Here is a 23,185-nt window from a genome sequence, read left to right on the forward strand (position 1 = left end):
TATAAGAATAAAATGTCCTTCTTATTAGGTTAAGTAAACCTACTTCAGACATCTTTGTAACAACATGACATTTCAGAATGTAAAGAACTAACATTGCAATTTATGCCTTATCCTATTGTTATATACTTTCTCACTGAGTGATTTTATATTTGCTATTAAAAAATAAACAAGGACTTTTATTTATATGACAGCATAGTTGGTATGGTTCCATTTTTAGGTAGATTAGAGAAAGACACAGAGAACTGTCATTCCTGAATTAACAAGAACAAACTGGACAAACCACAAAATAATCATTTTTATTATGCTTATCAAAAAGCTGAAGACACAAAGAAACCTAAGTCAATAAAATTCCAGAAATGGAAAGCCAAGAAAGAGCAGGGAAAACTAGTAACAAAGAAATAGAACTCAATCAGGTCACTGAAACTCTACGGTACACAGTACTTTCATTTGTTAAATGAAAAGTTTAGACTTATTTAGGCCTTTAAAATTTCTAAAAATAGATTTGAAGATAATTTTCATAGTTAGTAAATAAACAATGCTTCCCTTATTTACCAAATCATTCAATATGTAGTCTAATGCATTTTTTGATTTATAGGATTAATATGATTATCAATGCTTATAATAAAAACACAGAACTTCACATTTTGACAGATGTTTGTGCTATATTTCATTGTTGTCAGTTGAATGACTTTAAAAGTATAATTTTTTAGAACAGGAAATGATAGGAGAGACTGGAAAATCACCAAGGTATGAAATTTTCACTACAATAAGTTAAATATAAAGAAATTTAAGAAAAAAAAAGCAGGCTCAATAAAATTTCAGTAAAGTGTATTTCTGGTTAAAGCATCATTACTCTTTTCAAATAAAATAAAATTAATTCAGTGAATTAGGTACCATACAAAAGGCTATTTAAGGTAGTAATTTGCTGTATGTTTTGGCTCATTATAGAAAAAAACTTAGTTCATATAGTTCCATAATATACAATAAAATTAGGAAAATATTAGATACTTAATGAAATAGCTACCTTTGTCAAATTTAAACATCATGAATTTTTTTGGTTAAGCTACAATTTAATGATATAGACATTAGCTCAACTGCCATAAACTTGACATTTCAACATGTTCATTACATTAAAACATAATTACCTATAAAAAAAGCTATTTTTGAAGGTTTATTCTCTACTTTCAATTAAAAATATGATTTTTGTTTATTATAAACTAGAGACCCGGTGCACAAAATTCATGCACGGTAGGTGTGTGTTTCTCAGCCCAGCCTGCACCCGCTCCAATCTGGGACCCCTACCTGGATCAGGCCTAAACGGGCAGTCGGACATCCCTATCACAATCCAGGACTGCTGGCTCCCAACTGCTCGCCTGCCTGCCTTCCTGATTGCCCCTAACCACATCTGCCTGCCAGCCTGATCACCCCCTAACTATTCCCCTACCGGCCTGATTGATGCCTAACTGGTCCTCTGCCAGCCTGTTTGCCACTAACTGTCCTCCCCTGCAGGCCTGGTCACCCCTAACTGCCCTCCCCTGCAGGCTTGATCGCCCCCAATTGCCCTCCCCTGCTGGCCATCTTGTGGGGGCCATCTTGTGTCCACATGGGGTCAGTCATCTTTGACCACATGGGGGCAGCCATCTTGTGTGTTGGAGTGACAGTCAATTTGCATATTACTATTTTATTAGATAGGAGGATTAGATAGGATAGAGGCCTGGTGCATGGGGGTGGGGGGGCCCTGCTGGTTTGCCCTGAAGGGTGTCCCGGATCAGGGTGGGGGTTCCCTTGGGGTGTGGGGTGGCCTGGGTGAGGGGTCTGTGGTGGTTTGCAGGCTGGCCACGCCTCCCGGCGACCCAAGTGGAGGCCCTGGTATCTGGGATTTATTTATCTTCTATAATTCAAACTTTGTAGCCTTGATAGGAGCCAAGCCTCCTGCTTGCTCTGTGGCCACAGCCATTTTTGTTGGGATTTATTTATCTTTATAATTGAAACTTTGTAGCCTTAAGTGGAGGCCAAGGCAGGCCAGGGCTGTGGAAACTTGGCTTCCTCTATCGCTGGTGGCAACTCAATCCTCTTGCTCTCTCCAGCTCTGTGGCTGCCACCATTTTTGTTGAGATTTATTTATCTTCTATAATTGAACCTTTGTAGCCTTAAGCAGAGGCCAAGGCAGGCCAGGACAGGCAGAAAGCTTGGCTTCCTCCATTGCCGGGGAAACCCAAACCTCCTGCTAGCTCCGTGACCGCAGCCATCTTGGTTGGGTTAATTTGCATACTTGCTCCTAATTGGCTGGTGGGCATGGCTTGTGGGTGTAGTGGAGGTATGGTCAATTTGCATATTACTCTTTTTTATTTAATTTTATTTTTTTTAATTGTAAGAAGTACTACAAATAGTAGTAAATATGTCTCCTTTTTTTCCTTTTTTTTCCTCCATTGACCTCCCCACGGCCTCCTCTACCCCCCAGTACATGCCTTTACCTGCCCCCCCCCCCCCCAGTGTCTTGTATCCATTCGTTATGCTTATATGCATGCATACAAGTCCTTCGGTTGATCTCTTACAGCCCCCCGCCCAACCTCCCTTGCCTTCCTGCTGTAGTTTGACAGTCTGTTCAATGCTTCTTTGCCTCTGTATCTATTTTTCCCCCATTTCTTTCCTTTAAAAAATCTTGCCTCTGAAGACTAGAAATAAACATATAATAACAAAAAATGTTTGAGTCCCAATTTCAATGTCCAACAGTTCTGAGTACCCGTTTCAATGTCAAACAGTTCCTTATGTGTACATGTCAGCAATGATATCTGGATGGTGGGCACATGGTGGCAATGCAGGTCCGACCCTCTCTGGTTTGGTCCTAGGCAACCTGCTGCAAAGCACAGCTGCTGACTGCTAGCGTGGCGAGGCGTCGTCAGCGTCTTCCATCTCTGGACTGTTTCTCCTCTTGTCTTCGTGGTTGGAGCAGACCTGTCAATTCCTCTCTGTTGCAGGAATCCACGTGGTCTTGGAGTTGTTTTCTGAAAATATACAAACATATTCTCGACCAAAAGTTAATAAAGGAATCTTTTCTATATAATTGATTTGGGATCCTTTTTATTTTTGCCCAAATGATTTTCCTTTGTCTTATTTAGACACTATGTGTGTTTTTCATGGGTGTCTTGCTGTTAGCATTACAAATGAAAATTAATTTTGTAAAGTAAAAATTTTCTAGATGTAGTTTACTTATAGGATATTTTTCCTTACATGATATTACCCTACTATCCCCCCTTTTTTGATTAATGGAGGCTTTTGTAAATTTTATGATGCAGTCTTGATAACTTTAAATTTTAATTTTTGCACAAAAATATGACTGCTTTAGTTTCATTGCATGTTCAGGAATTTTACCATGAGATGAACTACCAATAGAAATTTTAGTTACCACTTTAGGAACAGCTTTTTGTCCAGTACAATTAAATTTTCTTGAATATTCACTTATTTCAATTAGCCTATTTAAATTAATCTGAAAACTTGATTATTATTTTACTGTCAAATTTAATACTCTACCAACAATCTTAGTTTACCCTGTAAATATTAGTGGAAAGGATTATTTGCATTCTTGAGTAGGCCCTGAGCATTCCTGGTGCTAGGCTGGATTTAGATATAGGGCAGCTGCTGTGGGCCAAGTCTCTGTCTGTTACCTGGGTCCCAATCTGAGCTGGGCCAAGTCACTGTCTGTCACCTGTGTCCCGATCTGAGCTGGGCATGGGAAGCAAAGCAGCCATGGGGGCAGGAGACCTCCCTCAGACGGGGTGAGGGTTCAGGCCCTTGCAAGGTTGGGGGGTGAGGGTCTGTGCCCCACCTCTGTTGACCCCCAAGTTCTCTCCTGATGGCCCCTCTGTGACTGTGCCTGTCTTAGGTTGTTCCTTCCCTGAGGTATCTTACCTGTCTCTGGCTAACCAGTCATCCTCCTGGGCCAAGCAGGGTGATGTGAGGTTCATTTCTGTCTCCTTGGTAGCCTATGCCCCCGTGGCCTCCATGCTCAGCACCTGCCTTGGGATCCCATGGCCTGCTGGCGGGGCCCCAGCATTGATGACATATCTCGGGGAACTCAGGTTTCTTCTCTAAGGAGGGCCCAGCTCACAGGATTGGGCGAGAGACAGATCCATGGTACCAGCCACCACGAGGCTTCAAGCTCAGCATGAACAGAAAGCTCAGGCAACAACTGAGAGCAATTGGATTGTGAGAAGAGGGTCCCTCTTGGCACAAAAGGCAAGAGGGGCCAATATAGAATGCTCAAGTGCCCTCCCAGTGCCTTAATTCCTTCTGAAAGGGAATAAATCCTTTCATGTCCTTTTTTTTAAATTGCTGCCAAACATTCAAAGAATTAGTTTGTAAGTTTGTTTGGGATAATTGTACAATATGCTATTGTAAAATATCTAAAATTGTAATGACATAACAGTTTAATTTTCTGACTGATAAAACGTATTTTGCTCTTTATTTTTATCCTTTGTTACTTTAAACCAAATTAATCACCCTTCTTATGATACTGTTGTAAATTAATCTTGTTATGAATAACTGAAAAGTAGCAAGGAAAGGCCAAATATTAAAGGCATGTCATTTGTGCAGCTTTGCCAGGAAGCTGCAGTTTAACACTCCCCAGGTCTATTCCCCACAGACCGCTGGAGGAAGGGACTGGACAGAGGAAGAATAGATACATGCCCATTAAAGTCTGGATAACATGGGAAGATACTTGTCTGTCAGTCACACCTGGGAGCAGGCCATTGGCCAGAGTAGGTGTGGCCATTGCAAGTCCAGGAAGATCTGAGATATTTAATCTCCTAAACAAAGAAGTACACTCTCTTGGTGCACGCTCTTGTGCTCTTGTATTCTTGCTCTCTTGCACTCTTGCCTCTTAGCATGTTGTGCTTGACTATGGGGTCTCATGGGGTCCTGCATTTGCCCACAGGCATGTGGACCCCACACAGTGGACTAATAGTCTACAACTAGCCTAGTGCTAAACCAGACCCAGCTCCACCCTGGGATAGAAGCTGTGGACACTGGCTTTGCTTCTAGCTTTACTGAATCCCCAGCTGCACCTCTTCCAGGACTTGATTAAGGAAAAGGGGACTTTAGGAACCCAGAGATGCAATTCCATAAAAATAAAGCTTTCGACCACATCTCATCCTCCCATAGGGGGCCTACAGAAATGTGTATTCCAACAGTACCCCAAGAATCCCACTCCCACTAGCAACGGAGAAAGATCATCCACGCTTTTCTATGATAACACATAATTTTAAAATGTTAAATGTCAACATTTTCTTATGGTTTACCCTAATATATGTTTCACTTTCAATTCTAATGTTGTGAAACATAAACAGAATGTATTTTGTGCATAAAAATTTTGTGGAAGGTAATCAAAAAGAATATTAGCAATGGCTGTATCATTGTGAAATGAAGGATAATTTAAAAATATATATTTGCTTGGTGTTGCATTTAATTTCTAAAATGAACACATTACTTTTATAATCAGAATAACGTTAGTTTTTACTGATGAAATATACTATGGAATATGAAGCAAATAATACAAAATATCATGTATGGGTTCTCCTTTCAGCCACTGCTGGCTGTGAACTCATATCAGGGCAGAACTCAGTATATGCTTGAATATACATTGTTTAGAATTTTGTCTATATAAGAAGTACCATATCATGTTTCCAAACCTCACTTAGCATTCTCTGAGCTATTTATTGTCACCATTGTGTCAGAGACTGCTCTTCACCAAGAAACCATATTGTTTCTCCTTCCTGAGCATAGACATACCCTACAGTTCCTAGTCTCATAGGTAAATATGACAATATTAATTGAGTTCTAGCTAAATGGTATTAGAGAAATTGATGTGGGTCTTTCCAGGGCTTTTAAACATTTGTTTTCTGTCTTCACATTCTCTTTCTCCATCAACCTTATGATTATAAACTCTAAGAGATGATGAAGTCTTCTGAGGAAAGAAGCCTCTGTAAATAAATCATCACATAGAGGAGAGCCGATAAGGAACTCCTTACTGACACAGATAGTTCAATGGCCAAGAAAATAAACTTGTGCATTTTATGTTGGTGTAATTGTTATTACAGTTTTGGTGACCCTTTCTTACACAGATATTAACCCAACATATATTAGGAAAGAAAAAAAAATCTTCTCAGAAAAAGTCAATTATGAAATGATTAAAAAATGCAAGGTATTATAACATATTTAAAAAATGTATATAATGAGTTACAAAATCATAATTGAAATATTTTTTGGGATGAGTGTCAATTATGGATAGTACTATTTATTTCCTTTTGGAAGCCCTATAATATATCATGGCATATCAAGATTATCAGTTTTAAATCTAACAGAAGCTTTGAAAATAGTTAACTTCAGCAAAAACAAAAAGCATAGCTCTTTGTGTATCATTAGTAATTACTTTACCTCTGTTTTCTACACATTCATGCTCTACTTTACAAGTCCCAATTGTTCATCTCCTTTCAAACAATTTGTGTAGCTCTAAATCAACTCTCCATGTGAGTCCTGTTTCTGAGAATTATGAAGAAGCTTTGGGCTGACCAAAACTCTTGTTGAAAGAGAATGTGAAATAACAAAACTATAAAATGTTTCTCTAAGGCACACCTGAAGTTATTGCAGTTTTGTTTCCAGGCCACTATAATAAAGTAGTAACACGATAAAGCATCATTATCTTTACTGGTGGGACATCTTGCCTTTCATTTGTAAAAAAATGCAACACCTGTGAAGTGTAATAAAGAGAAACTCAATAAATTGAATTTTGCCTGTATATTATGTGAAAGCATTAAAAACAGTTGACCCACTAAGACTTCAAGGAAAACAAGTAAGAGAAGGGGGATGTCAAGGACAAGAAAATTGCATCCTACAGCTATATTTTCCCTAACAAAACACATATCAGTTCTAGAATAAGGGCAAGTGATTTAAAGATCCTGGCAAAACACCCATCAGATGGCAACTACTAAGAAGCAGAGACCTGTTAGCTTTTGCTGGTTCACAGTAATAGAGAGACATAGGGATGTGAGGGGCAGGTGATCCTGTAAGAAGAAAAGAGTGAATAATCAGATAAACAAACAAACAAATAAACAAATAAATAAAAGGTTAAAATTTAGAACTTAACTGGTGAGAGGCCCTGTGTTATGACAGTCCCTTAGCTGAAATACTACGGCTCTGCTCTAGGTGCACACCAGATGTCAACATGACTAAAGCTGCAAATCAGCCTTGAGCAGTCTCAGATTCTTGAGTAGGATTAAAATGTTCAGCCTCCACTCTACCTGCTTAACAACAACAACAAATGGAAACACTGTAGAAGTCAACAAGGACACCAAAGCACAAGAGTACACATTAACATCAGCCAGCTACCTTCAGAGCTGCTGCAATTAGATTGACATTTTAATGTAAACCACGGAAGCGTCAAAATAATGAAATAAAATCTCTACATGACTAAAAAAGAAAAATGATCCTAGATTTACATACTCAGTTAAAAACTTCTATTGTTTAAGTAAAAATTATGTCTAAAAATAAGCAAATGTAGAGACATTTGTTGCCAATCTATATATGATAAAATGTGGTTGCAGTTCTTCAGACTAAAGAAAACTATGTCTGACAAAAGCATAGATATGCAGGAAATAATCAAAAGCTATAAACAAGGCAAATATGTAGGCAAATATAAATCAAAAGTGACTGTACAAAATAAATTTTCATTATGTAAAATAGACTTAGATTTAAAATACATGGCAATAGTAACACGATGATAAGAGAGCAGTGTTCAAAGTATAGGTATACATACCCATTAAATTTATTTTAATTGCTCTGAAATTTTTTTCTTTCCTTTTAGTCTTGCTTTTATAATGAACTAATTGTGAAGCATTTCTAATAATGCATTACTGTTGTTTCTTCTTGTACTTTTGTCTGAATGAGTTGTTAAAATAATTAAAGATTTCTATTTCCTTCAATAATTAAAGGTAGTAATCACAGTCTTCAATTGAACCTCAAATTGAGCTGACAGAGCCTAGAGAACAATAAATGAAGGTGAAATTATTTTGATAATTTATGCTACCCTCTGAATCAGTGTTCAATTCTACCCATTGTCATACTCCTATATACTTATCTGGATAACCGTATTTTATGGGAGAAGGTAACCCATTAAAGACAAAGAATGATATGAGATAAGAACCAGTTATACACCACATATTATAATAAACTAGAGGCCCGGTGCATGAAATTCATGCACAGGAAGGGGGTCCCCTCAACTCAGCCTGCACTCTCTCCAATCTGGGACCCCTCAGGACCCCTGGCTCCTAACTGCTCACCTGCCTGCCAGCCTGATCTTCCTAACTGCTCTCCCCTGCTGGCCTGATCCCCCTAAGTCAGGGGTGGGCAAACTTTTTGACTCGAGGGCCTCAATGGGTTCTTAAACTGGACCGGAGGGCTGGAACAAAAGCATGGATGGAGTGTTTGTGTGAACTAATATAAATTCAAAGTAAAGGAGCGGAGGGGAGAGCAAGAGAACCCTCCGCTCTTTCGGCTCCGTGGGCCAGACAGAACAGCCAAACGGGCCGGATCCAGCCCGCGGGCCGTAGTTTGCCCACAGCTGCCCTAAGTGCTCTCCCCTGACAGCCTGTTTGCCCTAACTGCTCTCCCCTGCTGGCCTGATCCCCCTAACTGCTCTCCCCTGCCTGCCTGATCACCTCTAACCTCCTCTGCCTTGGCCCTGCCAACATGGCTTTGTCAGGAAGGATGTCCAGAAGGACATCTGGAAGGTCATCCGGAAGATGTTCAGTCTAATTAGAACATTACCCTTTTATTAGTATAGATGCCACCTTGTCCTAAAAATGCAGGTTGTTCCCAGGTTTTCCTATCGTGGAAGGGGAGCCCGCAGTAGCATCCTGGGTTCTGACCAGGGCTTATGCGCTTGTGCTTTATCTCAGCAGATGCGATTCCTAGTAGAAGACTCTTGGATGTACCTTGAACATTTCTATCGAATTTGCCAAATCATCATCCAAAAATGTTGAACCACTTTAAACTCCTACCAGTAACCATGCGTTGTGCCCTCCATCCCACTTTGATGCCAATATCATTGATTTCTCCCTAGAAGCTTCCCTCCCGTCACCCGGGATTGCTTGGTACTGGAGCCAACCTCATTGTTAAGCTGGGGCCTTGATTTCCCAAGATAGAATTATGGAAGAGGAAATAGTTTTCCTCTACCTTTCTGAGTTCTTAGTGGAGGCCCTTGTAATGAAAGACAAATCACCAAGAGAAAAACAAAAGTTCATTAACATGTGTACCTCGTGTATATGTGGGAGATCCCAGGGAAAAATGAGTAACTCTTCAAGGTGGCTTAGAATGCAGATTTAAATACCTTCTTCCTATGGAAAGGGGACAGGAGATGTAAGCCTCTTAGAGGAGAGTAAATGATTTTTAGGAAAGATGAATGGGGGTGGGGGGAAATAGTTTGTAACAAAGTCTGGGTGTGATGTCAACTTCTACTCTCCTGTCCTGTGACAGGAGTCAGTCTTCTCTGCCTGATGACACTTCTCCCATGAAGGGGACCTATGACATTTGAACTCCTTTTGGGGGGTCCAATTTTAGGCAGATCAGGAGACTTCAGTGAAAGTCTCTGCATGTATTAGCTGTTTTTTAAGCATTTGCAGGTCAAGATCATCAATATAACAACACAGCATATGTTGGGGTGGCATGTTCTCTGACCTTCAGAATAAACCCAACAAAAGCTCGTTTCCTCTCTTAGATGATTTGCCACAGAAGCATTATTCCCTGGAGACAGTATTCTGACCAGACCTTCCTGGGAGTGGTCATAACATACCCTGTGCTTGTAGAAAGGTGTGGGCCACATCACTAAATAAACCAGTGGCAGTTTTCTCATCTTGTGGAAAGGGAGATAAAGTTATGATAGCTTATCTCCCTTTCCACAGGATTCTTGTGGGTTTGTTTCTCTGCTGCCCTCCCTCACCCCCCCAGCAGCCCCAGCACCACGGTGGCGGGCCTTGGGGCTGCTGGGTGCCGGCCTCCCTGAGGGTTTGTGTCCGGATCTGGCTGCCCACATTCCCAGAGCTGCCATGATGGGGCTTGGGGCTGTGGGTGCTGGCCTCCCTGCAGGTTTGTGTCCTGATCCGGCCCCCCGCATTCCCAGCACTGCCATGATGGGGCTTGGGGCTGTGGGGTGCCAGCCTCCCTGCGGGTCTGTGTCCCCAATCTGGCCCCCCCGCCAGCCCCAGCGCTGCCATGGTGGGGCTTGGGGCTGCAGAGTGCCGGACTCCCTGCGGGTTTGTGTCCCCAATCAGGGTCTGTGTCTGCGATCCGGCACCCCGCAGTTCCAGCACCGCCATGATGGGGCTTGGGGCTGTGGGGTGCTAGCCTCCCTGCGGTCTGTGTTCCCATCCAGCCCCCCACAGCCCCAGTGCAGCCATGGCGGGGCTTGGGGCTGTGGAGTGCTGGCCTCCCTGCAGCACTCTAAGATAGGGAGATGTGAATCCCAAAATATAAATGTATTTTGTGGAAGAAATGAAAATATTGGACTGAGTCACCTATATGTACTAGTACTGTATTGCCCAGTAGGTGGGTTAATTAAATTCAATATCTTTTATTTGACAGTAAGATCAGAGTTAGATTTTCTGTAGATTCAGGTCTTCCTAGTGGATTGTGTGATAGGCCCTAAGAACTTTGAGAACGCATTTGATTCTTTATTTTGCAAATATTTCCCAATAATAGCTAAAACTCACTTTTAATCACTGTATTTTTCTTTAGATTTGCACTTCTGCCCTTTTTTTGGAATCCTGAATTCTGTTTCAGGACACCACCCATGGATATTTTTCTCCCATAACTTCCACTAATTCAACATTTTATCAACTTTTTAATTAAAATTTTTTATATAGCTAGAATGATTCATGCTTATAAATTTTAAAATTATCCTTAATACATGTAATTTTAAATATTATGTTATTGATTCATATTGGTGCTTCAATTTACCTATGGAAATATCTTGAGAATTTTACTTCGTTATGTTTAATTAAAATTTAAAGTAATTTTATTGATTTTTTTAGAGAGAGATAGGAATGGAGAGAGAAGGAGAGAGACATCGATTTGTTGTTGTTGTTGTTGTTGTTGTTGCACTTATTTATGCATTCATTGGTTGCTTCTTGTATGTGCCCTGACTGGGATGGATCCCACAACCTTGGTGTATCAAGACAATGCTCTACTGAGCTACTTGGCCAGGACCCACAATTTAAAGTAACTTTAAATTGTTTAGTTACTTAGTACCAGTGCTTGGTATTTTGCTATTTGTTTATGAATTTTCAAAAAGAAAAGTAGAAAATGTATGTGCAAGCATTTTGTTACCCATTTTCACAGTCTAGAATCCTTCTCCTACCATTAATCTCACTTCTCTGTATTCTCTCCCTTCAGCTGAATGTTACTTACTTGTAATTATAAGTGTTTCACTGACTCCCTTATTTAATTTTATTCCCAGAAGTGGGGACACAAGTATTATAAATGAATGCCTTCTTCATACCTCTTTCCCATTATGGATGGCCTTTGATTTAAATAAATTACTTTCCCTAACTTTATAGCTTCTTAGTATTAAGATGCTCATTTTTATGTACTAAAGCATAGTATTAACAATTTAAATATCTAGGATATGTTATGATGTATAACTGTTGAAGAGGTATTCCAAGAACAAGGCTAGTATTATCTACTCAGAGGGTCCTAGTGGTTCCTACATGGTGAGGGGCATTGATGGTGAGCAGGCAAATATTTTTTTAAAAGGCCATTTTTCTAGTTTGGATGTTCGAAAGCAGTGGGAAAGGGCAAGGCAAGGAGTAAAGTACAAGTAAGCAATTAAGTTTGGCATTTAAAGATTAAAACCAATTGGATAGGAATAAACAGCAGTTGGCCCTAGGACACTGGAGTTTAACTCTTATATAAAGAAGCAGATTATGTTTTCAATGCAAGGAATCAAACTACTGAAAGGAGTTTGAAGTAGGACATAAAGAATGGGAATAATAACATGAAGTGTCCCATACAAATGAGCAGTCCTTACCATTATAGAAACAAGATCATGCCTACAATCATGTTCAGGGGAATTGCTTCTGTGTTAACCTTAAAACCCTTCCTGAAAGGATAGTCTTTGTGGTGATAGCCAGAGGAAAAAGGGGGTGAGGAAAGGTGGAGGTGGGCAAAGGGGGGAACAATTGATACAGAAAGAGACTTTGCTAGGGGTGATGGGTACATGATGCAGTGTGCAGATGATGTTTTGTTGAGTTATACACTTGAAGCCTGTATGATTTTGTGAACCAATGTCACCCCAGAACCTGTGGCCCCTTGCTGGCCTAAAGTATTCTGTTCATGTACTTTAGATTCTGTTCATCCATTCAAGCAATGTGAACTATCTTCCAATGTGTTCTCAGGCCCCTTCAACTTGTAACAACTGTCCACTCTAGAAACCTTATGTCACTCAAACCAGAAATGAGGTTAGCTCCAAACTCTAGTAAAAATCCTCATTTTCTTGTGGGCAAGCATAGGACTTGGTTGGAAAGCCTGTACGGAGGATTCTCCGAAAGGTTGGGGGCCTCTAGGGGGACCTTGCCGAAGGCAGCAGCCCCTGCCTTGACTTTTCCAAACAAGTCTGAGCCCCAGGGTATTTACTTAGACATGTCCTTGCTTAAAGGACATTACAGATGCATGTGTCTTCTCAAGGATGCTTACCCTACTGATAGTATCTAACAGTTAATTTTAGTTCAAGCAGTTGTTACAATAAAAGCCTAAGGAGGCAGGTGAATGGGTCTGTTTGGTCCCTATAGCCACAGTCCCTTAGCCCTCTCTTTCACAGAAACGTGTGTCAGAGTAATCCATTCATCTGTCACTGAGGGTTTGCTGGTCAGTCCCAGCAATTTGTCAGGACTTCTCTCCTCTCTCAAACTATAGTTGTTTCAAAGTAACTGCTCCACTTAGGGAAATTTAGCTTGGCCTTGCACTGCTCTGACGCCCCTACTTGCTGGGACTTTTACCCTCTCCTCACTGGGGCGATCTACTCAAATGGCTCAATCGGATGGTTCACCATGGACTTTTCCTCATTAGGAACTGGTCCCCAAGTGAAACATTAAAGTAGAATAGAATTCATTGAAAAGGCAGCATAGAGAATGGTTAAGAACTTTGAAACCAAAGTCTGCAATTTTTTAATTCTTTGTGCTCTGTTTTATTCATTTTTAAATTTTCAACTTAGAAAGTGGGAATAATAATATCTATCTTAAAGGATTGGATGTTAACAAATTGAGTACATCTAAAGTGCTTGGAATGATGTGTGCTACAGAGTAAATACTCTATAATTAACTCAATTTTTTCTTTCTACTTTATTGTCACCATTTCCTTCTAGCTATCTCAGTCCTTTCATTTTTACCTGAGTCAACAATGAAGTTAAAATATCCTTCCCTATCTTCAAGCTCTCTTTCTAAACATTCTACACATTTGCCCTTAAGATGTAAATAGAGGTGTTCAAGTTTGTCCTGGCTTAATCCATTCTCCTTGATTCCCCTTCCAGTTATCTACCATTGTAATCAGTCTTTTTTCTTTCCCAATGGCAATCTTTTGCTCAGTTCCATCTCTGAACCTACTCTTAGCAGCTTTACCTTGGAGCAGACAGTGCCAGTGCTCTCTCCATACACCTATACACAGTCCTCTTTTCTTGTCCATCAGGCTCCTGTTCTGCTTCCACTTTCATTTCCAGCAGCAGCATGGTAGTTTTTATTTTATTGAATTTTTTAGAGAGGGAAAGGGTGAGATAGAGAAACATCAATTTGTTATTCCACTATTTATGCATTCGTTGGTTGATTCTTGTATGTACCCTGACTGGAAATAAAACCCACAACCTTGGTAAATTGGGATAATGCTCTAACCAACTGAGCTACCCAGCCAGGGAACCAGCATTTTTTTAACAAGGGCTGCCTGCATAGCTTACTTCAACCCCCTTTGTGTTCAAACACAATCAACTGAAATTATGTGAGAATTAACATATCTGGATAGCTCTTGGCCCAAGGTTGGTGGATTTGGTAACATTATTCCAGCCCCTTAACCTTTGGTAAAAATCTGAAATGTGATCTACACTGTCTTCTCAACACCTGATGGATGGAGCCAAAGCCATCTTGTGTAATAAATTGTGTTTTCTTTTCCATTCAGTTCAAAAAATTTTCTAATGTTCTTTTAGATTTTTTCCTTTGACACAGGGGTTTTATAGAAGAGAATTGTTTAATTTCCAAATATTTGGAAAATTTCTATATTCTTTTATGTAATTGCTTTCTCATATAATCTGTTTTAGATCATACACATATTCTGTATCTCTGTATAATTTTGCATTGATTTAGGTGCCTATTTCATATACTTTTGAAAGCATTATGTTATTCTGATGACATACAGGGGATTCTATAAATGCCAACCAGGTCCACTGTGATAGTGTTGTTTAAGTCTTGTATAGTCTTACTGAATTTTTGGCTATTTTTCTATCAATTTTGAGAGAGGAGTTTTGAAATCTACTATAATTATGGATGTTTATATATACATCCCATTTTATAAGTTTTTGCTTTATTTTGAAGCTTTGTTATTGGATCAACACACATTTAGGATTGTACTTTTTTGATGATTTGAATGCATTTTTATTAAAAAAATTACCACTTTATCCTTGATACTTCAGATATTAGTATAGCCATTGTATCTGTCTTATGTTTAGTTTTACATGGTATATTGTTTTTACTTTTTACCTATCATTATTTTTATAATTAAATTGTCTTTCTTGTATAGATCCTATACTTGGATGTTGATATAATTCATTATTTTAAAGTTGGGTTTATTGGGTATAATTTATACCTAATAAATCTCACTCTTTTTATGTGCACAGTTCATGGATTTTTATTATATTATACAATTATTTAATCCTCAACATAATTAAGGTTTCAAAATTTTCCATCTCCTTAAAACATGTTATTTTGTAGCTAATCTCCTCCCACCCCCAGTCTCCAGAAACCACTGATCTAATTTCTGTCCTTACAATTTTATATTTTCTAGAATTTCATACAAGTAGAATCCTAGAGTATGTAACCTTTTGTTTGGCTTCTTAGCATAACACTTTAGAGATTTATCCATGTTGTTGCATAAACCAGTATTCATTCATTTTAATTGCTGAGTTGTATAATTGATTTTTTAATCTAGTCTGACAATCATTGTCTTTTACCTGAAGATCTCAGACCAAACATATATATATATAAAGAGCCCGGGTCCGTAACATCCAAAACGACTAAATGACAACTGAACACCAGAAGTCAGTCTTGCAGTCAGTGCTGGGTTGCCCAGCACTGACTACCACACTGCAGGCGTCATGGCAACCCAGCACTGACTGCCGAGGGGGCTGTGGATCAGGCCCAGAGAGAGAAGCAGGGTCTGATCCACAGCCTTCATGGAAGCTGTTGAGCCAGCCCTTACCTCTCTCTTCAGGCCTCACCAGCAGCCTTGGGGGCTGCTGATCTGCCCCCCATCTCTAATCAGGCCCAGATACGCTGACTGGCATTGAAACCAACCAATCAGAACCAAATCTGGGTGAACTGCGAGGACCCAATGGCTGCCTAGGAAATGGAGCTTTTGACGCTGACTGGCATAGAAACTGACCAATCAGAACCTAATCTGGGTGAACTGTGAAGACAGAACCTGAGGAGGGGTTTTAAGGGCAAGAGCTGTTTGGTGTAAGGTATAAGAAAGTAGTTCAATTTTTAATGACCGGTTTGGCAGTATAGTGCATATGGCTGGCTATCAATCCAGATATAGGGATTATGTATTTTTGTCTTCCAAGAGCATCTCCTCCTGCTGAAAAAGGCTCCCCCCCCCACAATTTAAGCAATCCTATCCTATATAATCTATCTATACTACTAAAAGGGTAATATGCTAATTAGACTGGGTCAACTGGCCATCTTCCAGACATCCAACTTCCTTCTGGACAAAGCCATGGTGTGGGGGATGAGGCAGAGGCAGTTAGCGGTGATCAAGCCTGCAGGGGAGGGCCATTGGGGACGAGATCAGGCCGGCAGGGGAGAGCACTTGGGGGTGAGATCAGGATGGCAGGGGAGGGCAGTTGGGGGTGAGATCAGGCCTGCAGGGCAGAGGCAGTGAGGGGCAATCAGGCCGGCAGGGGAGGGCAGTTGGGGGCAAGATCAGGCCAGCAGGGGAGGGCAGTTGGCGGTGAGATCAGGCTGGCAGGGGAGGGAAGTTGGGGGTGAGATCAGGCCAGCAGGGAAGGGCAGTTAGGGGGGATCAGGCAGGCAGAGGGGTTAGGGACAATCAGGCAGAGGCAGTTAGCGGCGATCAGGCAGGCAGGCAGGTGAGCGGTTAGGAGCCAGCGGTCCCAGATTGTGAGAGGGATGTCCAACTGCTGGTTTAGGCCCAATCCCTGTCGGTTTAGGCCTGTGGGTCTAAACTGGCAGTTGGACATCCCCCAAGGGGTCCCCGATTGGTGAAGGGTGCAGGCTGGGCTGAGGGAACAACCCTTCCCCCCCGCCCCATGCATGAATTTCGTGCACCAGGCCACAAGTATTTAATGAATATGTTAACATGGTTGCTTTACATCAGCCATCTTGCTATTTGTTTTATATTTGTCCTTTCCATTTTTAAAAAAAAATATTTTTTAAATATATTTTTATTGATTTAAGAGGTGAAGGGAGAGGAAGAGAGAGATAGAAACATCAACGATGAAAAAGAATCATTAATTATCTGCCTCCTGCATGCCCCACACTGGGGACCAAGCCCACAACGCAGGCATGTGCCCTTGACCAGAATCAAACCCAGGACCCTTCAGTACACAGGCCAATGCTCTTATCCACTGAGCCAAACCAGCTAGGGCATCCTTTTCTTTTCTTTTTTTTTTAACTTTTCTTTTGACTTAAATATATTTCATATTCCATTTTATCTCTACTGTGGGTTCTATGATTTACTCTGTCACTGGTTGCTCTAGTGTTAAAAAAAATGCATCAACTTAACACATTCTACCATCTGGAGATTTTATACATTTGAGACTTACTATATCGTATGTAATATAAGATCCTTACAACAGTGTACTTCTATTTTACTTCCCTGTCATCTGTGCCATTGGAGTGATACATTTTACTTTTACCTATGTTACAAATCCCACAATAATTTATTATATGTATAACAAGGCACTAAATTAACTTTTAAAGAAACAATAAATAAATGAAACAAAATTTCTATATTACCATAATTTTTCTTTTTAAAGCTCTTTTTTCCTTTTGCTCATCCAAATTTCTATGTAATATTCTTCTGAATAATTTTCATTAGCATTTTTAGTATTAAAAATCTAATGGAAACAAAAACAAAACAAAAAACAAACAAACAACAGAAAAAGTTCTCAGCTTTTGTTTGTCTGAACTAGTTTATTTCACCATTATTATTTTTTAATGTTTTTATTAATTCTAGAGAGAGAGGAAGGGAGAGGGAGACAGAGATAGAACCATCGATGAGAGGGAAACATCAATCAGCTGCCTCCTGTACGCCCCCACCAGGATTGAGCCCACAACCTGCGCATGTGCCCTGACTGGAAATTGAACCATGACCTTCTTGATGCTCAGCCTCTGAGCCACACTGGTTAAACTATTATTTTTAATTTAAATTGTATTAGTTAAGTTACATTAGGAACCCCTCTCCCAAAAGGTAAACTTACTAATTACAATAATTTTTAGTTTTAGTTTCTATCTATGTATTTACTAATAAATTAATAAATAATATGCCTAGTATTAGAAGAAAAACACTTTAAATTCAAAGTTCATGTCTTTAACAATATAATACTTATTTTTAAGTTCTGAATTTTAATAAGTAGCTTTATATGTCAACTTTACTAAAAATACAGAAATATTTTTAAGTGCAGTTAATACCTGTGTGATTTAAATATTAGTTTGAGCATCTATAAAGTATGACTATTATTTGTGCTGATTCACAAATCTAAGTCATACCCATTTAAAATGTTATTGAACATACCTTAAGCTGGTAGACAAAAATTAAATCTGACCTTTTAAACTTGTCAGTTACTGAGAGTTTGATACATTATTTGGCCACTTTTAAGTTACTGAAGAGCAAAATGTTAAGGATCTGGATTTTGAATCCTTATTTTGTTGGAGTCTGAGGACAATTGCCCCTGTACATTTAAGGAAACAATACTATTTACTGCAAAATTTTGTGATGTTTAGAATAGAGAAATTTAAAAGAAAGTTTCAATTTCCTTATGTTTTTAATATAAAAGGTTATAATTTCAATTTTCATATGTAATATAAGATCCTTACAGCAATTTTCAGGCTTCTTAAATGAAATGTCAGCAGCATAAGTCAGCTAATGAATGCCTCTTGTACTTGACTTTCATTCTGTATGAAGGTTCTGTACAGAATTAAAATAGCTTAATTGAGTACGTACATGATGAGCTTCTGGGAGGAGGTATTAGCCAGATGTGTAATATCTGTAGATATGTAATATAAATAACAGCATCTTACTAGTTTTAGGGGGCCCAGTACCATAGAAACCCCCTTCATTTTAATAAATAAAAAATTAGCCATATAAGTTTCATATGAGGGATTCTGAAATTACAGATTTCACAGATACTCTGCCATAGGGGCTGGCCCTGCTCATTCACGTTATCTCTGTAAAGTATGCTGAAAAAGCAGGATTTTGAAACTGACTGTGAAATTAGATATTCTATCATGAGCAATGAAAGCAGTCATAAATCTGATTCCTAAAGGAAAATAACAAACAAACAAACACTGTTATCATGGTATATTTCTATCTCCCATGAATATTTTCTCTGATCATAATATGAAATGGGTGGCATACAAATTGAAGTTGACCTTTGTGTGTTTTGAGATTTTAATTGGATTTGAGTTCTAAAATGTTTCTCCTCTGATAATCTTTTATGAAATATACTAGAGGCCTGGTGCACGAAATTCTAGCGCAGGGTGGGGGGGTGTCCCCACAGCCCGGCCTGTACCCTCTTGCAGTCCAGGAGCCCTCAGGGGATGTCCAACTGACAGCTTAGGCCTGTTTCCCGAGCCTGATATTAAGAACAACCTAATAGGAAGGAGCACGAGTTTAAAAAATCACAGAAGGATAGAATCAGGAATAGGGCCCAACAGTTTTATCTGTCCCAAAATGCCAATGATGATTCTTGCATTTTCTCTGAAACATACTTTAAAATGGCATTGTGGGGAGCAGTGCTGCTCATTAGTACCCGTCCTATTACTACCTTTATTTCTAGATATATTCTTGGTTTTAACAGTTTGAGGGGCTGGAGATGAATGGATTCACTATGGGAGGACATACTGCAGTCTGCATGGTTTTTTGTAAACCCTTTTAAAGGCCTGTCCCAATTTTTATTTTTATATGGAGTTCTTTTTCAAAGTAGTTAATGACATAAAAATAATTCAATGAAATTTGGAGTTTTTGTTACACACAAAGCCCATAAAATATGCTTCCCTCTAACATGTATTTCTTCTCAGTATAAATGTATGTAACTACTTTACATTTATAAAGGTAAATGGTATAAAATGTACGTTGAGCCTGGCAGCTACCTGTGATGCCACTAAAACCCTGACCTAGGAAAGTGGCCTGCTTGGACCCCAGCTGCCTTCATTTCTGCTTTGCAATAATACTGCTTATATATGTAACAAGAGGCTTTTCCTAGTACAGTAACAATGTCAGAGAAGTGGTATTACAATTTTAGATTGGTACCCTATTGATACTGATATAAATAGTTTTAATGAAAGATATAACAACCATGGGGTTGATTGAAAAATATATGTATATATATATTTAATTGTTGAATTTATTTATTTATTTATTATTTATTTGTTATTAATTTATTTATTGATTAAGGTATCACATATTTGTCCTCATCCCCCCATTCCCATCCCAAACCCCTCCCCAAGCATGCCCCCACCCCCCTGTTGTCCGTGACCACTGATTAGGATTATATGCATGCATACAAGTCCTTTGGTTGATCTCTCCCCCTAACCCCCACCCTCCCCTACCTTCCCTCTGAGGTTTGACAGTCTGATCGATGCTTCCCTGTCTCCGGGTCTGTTTTTGTTCATCAGTTTATGTTGTTCATTATTTCCCCTAGATGAGTGAGATCATGTGATACTAGAAATAAAGAAAAGAAAAGAAAATATATTTATTTGGTGCTTGAAATTAAAGTAATTTTTACACAGACTTAATATAATTTAAGTCTTACCTTTATCCTGCTACATAACTTTTGGGGGAAATTGCTAAGCAGTAATTCAATACTATGAGACATGTCATCTGAAAGGTAGATCTTTCCTGAGGCTGAGGTTCTGAGGCTGAGTTTTTAAGCACCAGTAAATTAGCAAAAGTAAAATTAATTGGGGTATTTAAGCGTTTCTAGCTTTTAATTTTGTCAGCTAAAGATGTGAAATAAAAACAGAAAATCAAATTACCATCATTATACAAAAGACATTTTAACATACAAAAAGTAAGAAGACTATAATATCCAAAAAAGGAATAATCATTTAAATTGAATAATTTTAGCTATATGGAAAAAACAGCTCATCATGTGAAAATTTAAATTAGAGGCCTTGAAGTTAGACAAAATTGAGTTTTAAATTTGACTTTGTATCTTACAGTTTGTTACCAGGCAGGTGACATAAACTCCCAAAGCCGCAGCTTCCTCATCTTTAAAACAGAGATAATTATAGTTCCTTACTATCTGGGTTGTTATGAGAATTAAATAAAATCATTAGGCGCAGTCTTTAAATATATAAATATATATAATATATAATATATATATTATATATATAATATATATTATATATATTATATACATATTGTGTATGTGTATATATATGTGTATACACACACACACACACACACACACACACACACACACACTGAGTGGCTAGATTGTTATGATCTCTAAACGCATAATAATCTGGCCACTCAGTGTATATCCTATATAATAAAAGGCTAGTATGCAAATTGTCCCCTCGACCAGGAGTTCGACCAGCAGGCAGGCCAGCCAACCACCCATGTCCCCTGTCAGATTATTATGCATTTAGAGATCATAATAATCTTGCCACTCTGTGTGTGTGTGTGTGTGTGTGTGTGTGTGTGTGTGTATATATATATATATATATATATATATATATATATATATATATATATATTGATATTTTAGAGAAAGGAAAAGAGAAGGATAGAGAGATAGAAACATTGATTGGCTGCCTCCTGCACACTCCCCACTGAGAATAGACCCCACAACCCTGTCTGGCCTGGGAATCAAACCCTGACCTCCTGGTTCATAGTGGATGCTCAACCACTGAGTTACCCTGCGTTATGGGTACTCTTTAGAAGAGTACTAGATATTTTCTCTATAGTTACTGTTTCTAAATTTCTTTTTATTCCATGGGGTGGGCTAAGACAGAGACCTAATGCTATGGCTTTTCAAAGGTCCAAATCTGGAATTCTTAAGCAAATCCTGACATGAGTTACTAAACCTGCTTCACACTAAAAACATGATCCTAAACTCTAGGACTTAGAGGATCCAAAGTGAGATAGAACCTCAGGATAGAACTAGTGTCTTAGAAATAGTCCACAGAACCAAATAGTTTAAGAACTCCTTGGATGGGTTTTAAAATTATATTTTTATTGAAACAACTGATATAGATTTTTTCCAATTTCTCATTTAAATTACTATAAAGACACATATAAAAGGGAGTAAAATCAGAGAAAAATATAAGAATACTAATAGAAATTCTGAAATCTAAACAAAATGTTTTCTCTCTGTAATACAGAGAGAAAGAATGGCTTTACAAAGAGCAGAGAGTGTGCTGCTTATATGCCAGAACACAGGAAGACGGAAGTGGAAGAAAGTCACTTATTTTCCCACCAAAAAAATTCATTCTCCCTGTTCAGGAAATGCAGGCTCAGAATCAATGCAGAATGCAAGCAGTGGGCACTCTTATTATGTGGCTGCCTGACTTGGTGGGGAACACATTGCAGCTTATTAGTACCCATTCTATTAGTACCTTTATTTCTAGATATATTCTTAAATTACCAGAAAACAATACAGGGGAAAAATTTAGTATACAGATTTAATGTGCACAATATATTCATGGAAAAATCCATAAAAAGTGACCCACACCTTGTTAGAGTCTAGAAACATATCTGTAAATAAATGTAAAAAGAAATGTATCTGCCTCCAGGCAGGGGGAGAAATGGGGAAAGAGAGAGAGATTAACACTAGGAGGATAAAAATAAGGCTTCCCTTAAACATCCTTGGAATATTTTTTTATTTGCTTGTGTTTTTGTTCTTTTGTTGTTGTTAATCATCACCCAAGGATATTTTTCCCCACTGATTTTTAGAGAGAGTGAAAGGAGAGACACAGAGAGGGAAACATTGATGTGAGAGAGACAAATCGATTGGTTGCCTCCTGTATGCTACTCAACTGGGCTGGGGATCGAGCCTGTAACTGAGGTTATGTGCCCTTGACCTGAATCTAACTCAGGACCCCTCATTCTGAGGGTTGACCCTCTAACCACAGAGCCAAACCAACTAGGGCCCATCCTTGCAATTAAAGAAAGATGTGTTTGGTTTTAAAGATGATAACTCAATGATTTTGCAATGAATCCATTTGTTTTACATGTTTGAAAACAATGGAAATATTGTTTTCTACTATAATTTGGGAAAACAAATTTATCATAATAAAGTTCTCAAGGGATTCTAATCACTATATTTTGTGAATTTATGCAAAATATCAAATCATAGTTTCTATGTAGATTTATCACTCTGGTAGGTTAATATATTTGTCTTATCATAATTAATAGATTTCCTATAGATTTTGAGAGATGCTTTAATAAGATGACTCATCCTGATTTTGCAGAGATATTAACATCATTAATTACTAATCATAAACTTTGAAGAGAGCAAGAGTTCATAGGTTACTTAAGCATGAAACCACCTTGACTGCTATGCTTAGGTATCTATCCTCTTTCCCAACCTCTGATACCACTTATTTTCTGTACCTATAGGGCAATGGAGTTAACAGTAGAGATGTTAATTCTGAAGTCATATTACCTGGGTGCAGATTCATATTGACATGTA

The sequence above is a fragment of the Plecotus auritus genome, assembly GCF_963455305.1.
Source record: "Plecotus auritus genome assembly, chromosome: 5".
NCBI classification, from domain to species: domain Eukaryota; kingdom Metazoa; phylum Chordata; class Mammalia; order Chiroptera; family Vespertilionidae; genus Plecotus; species Plecotus auritus.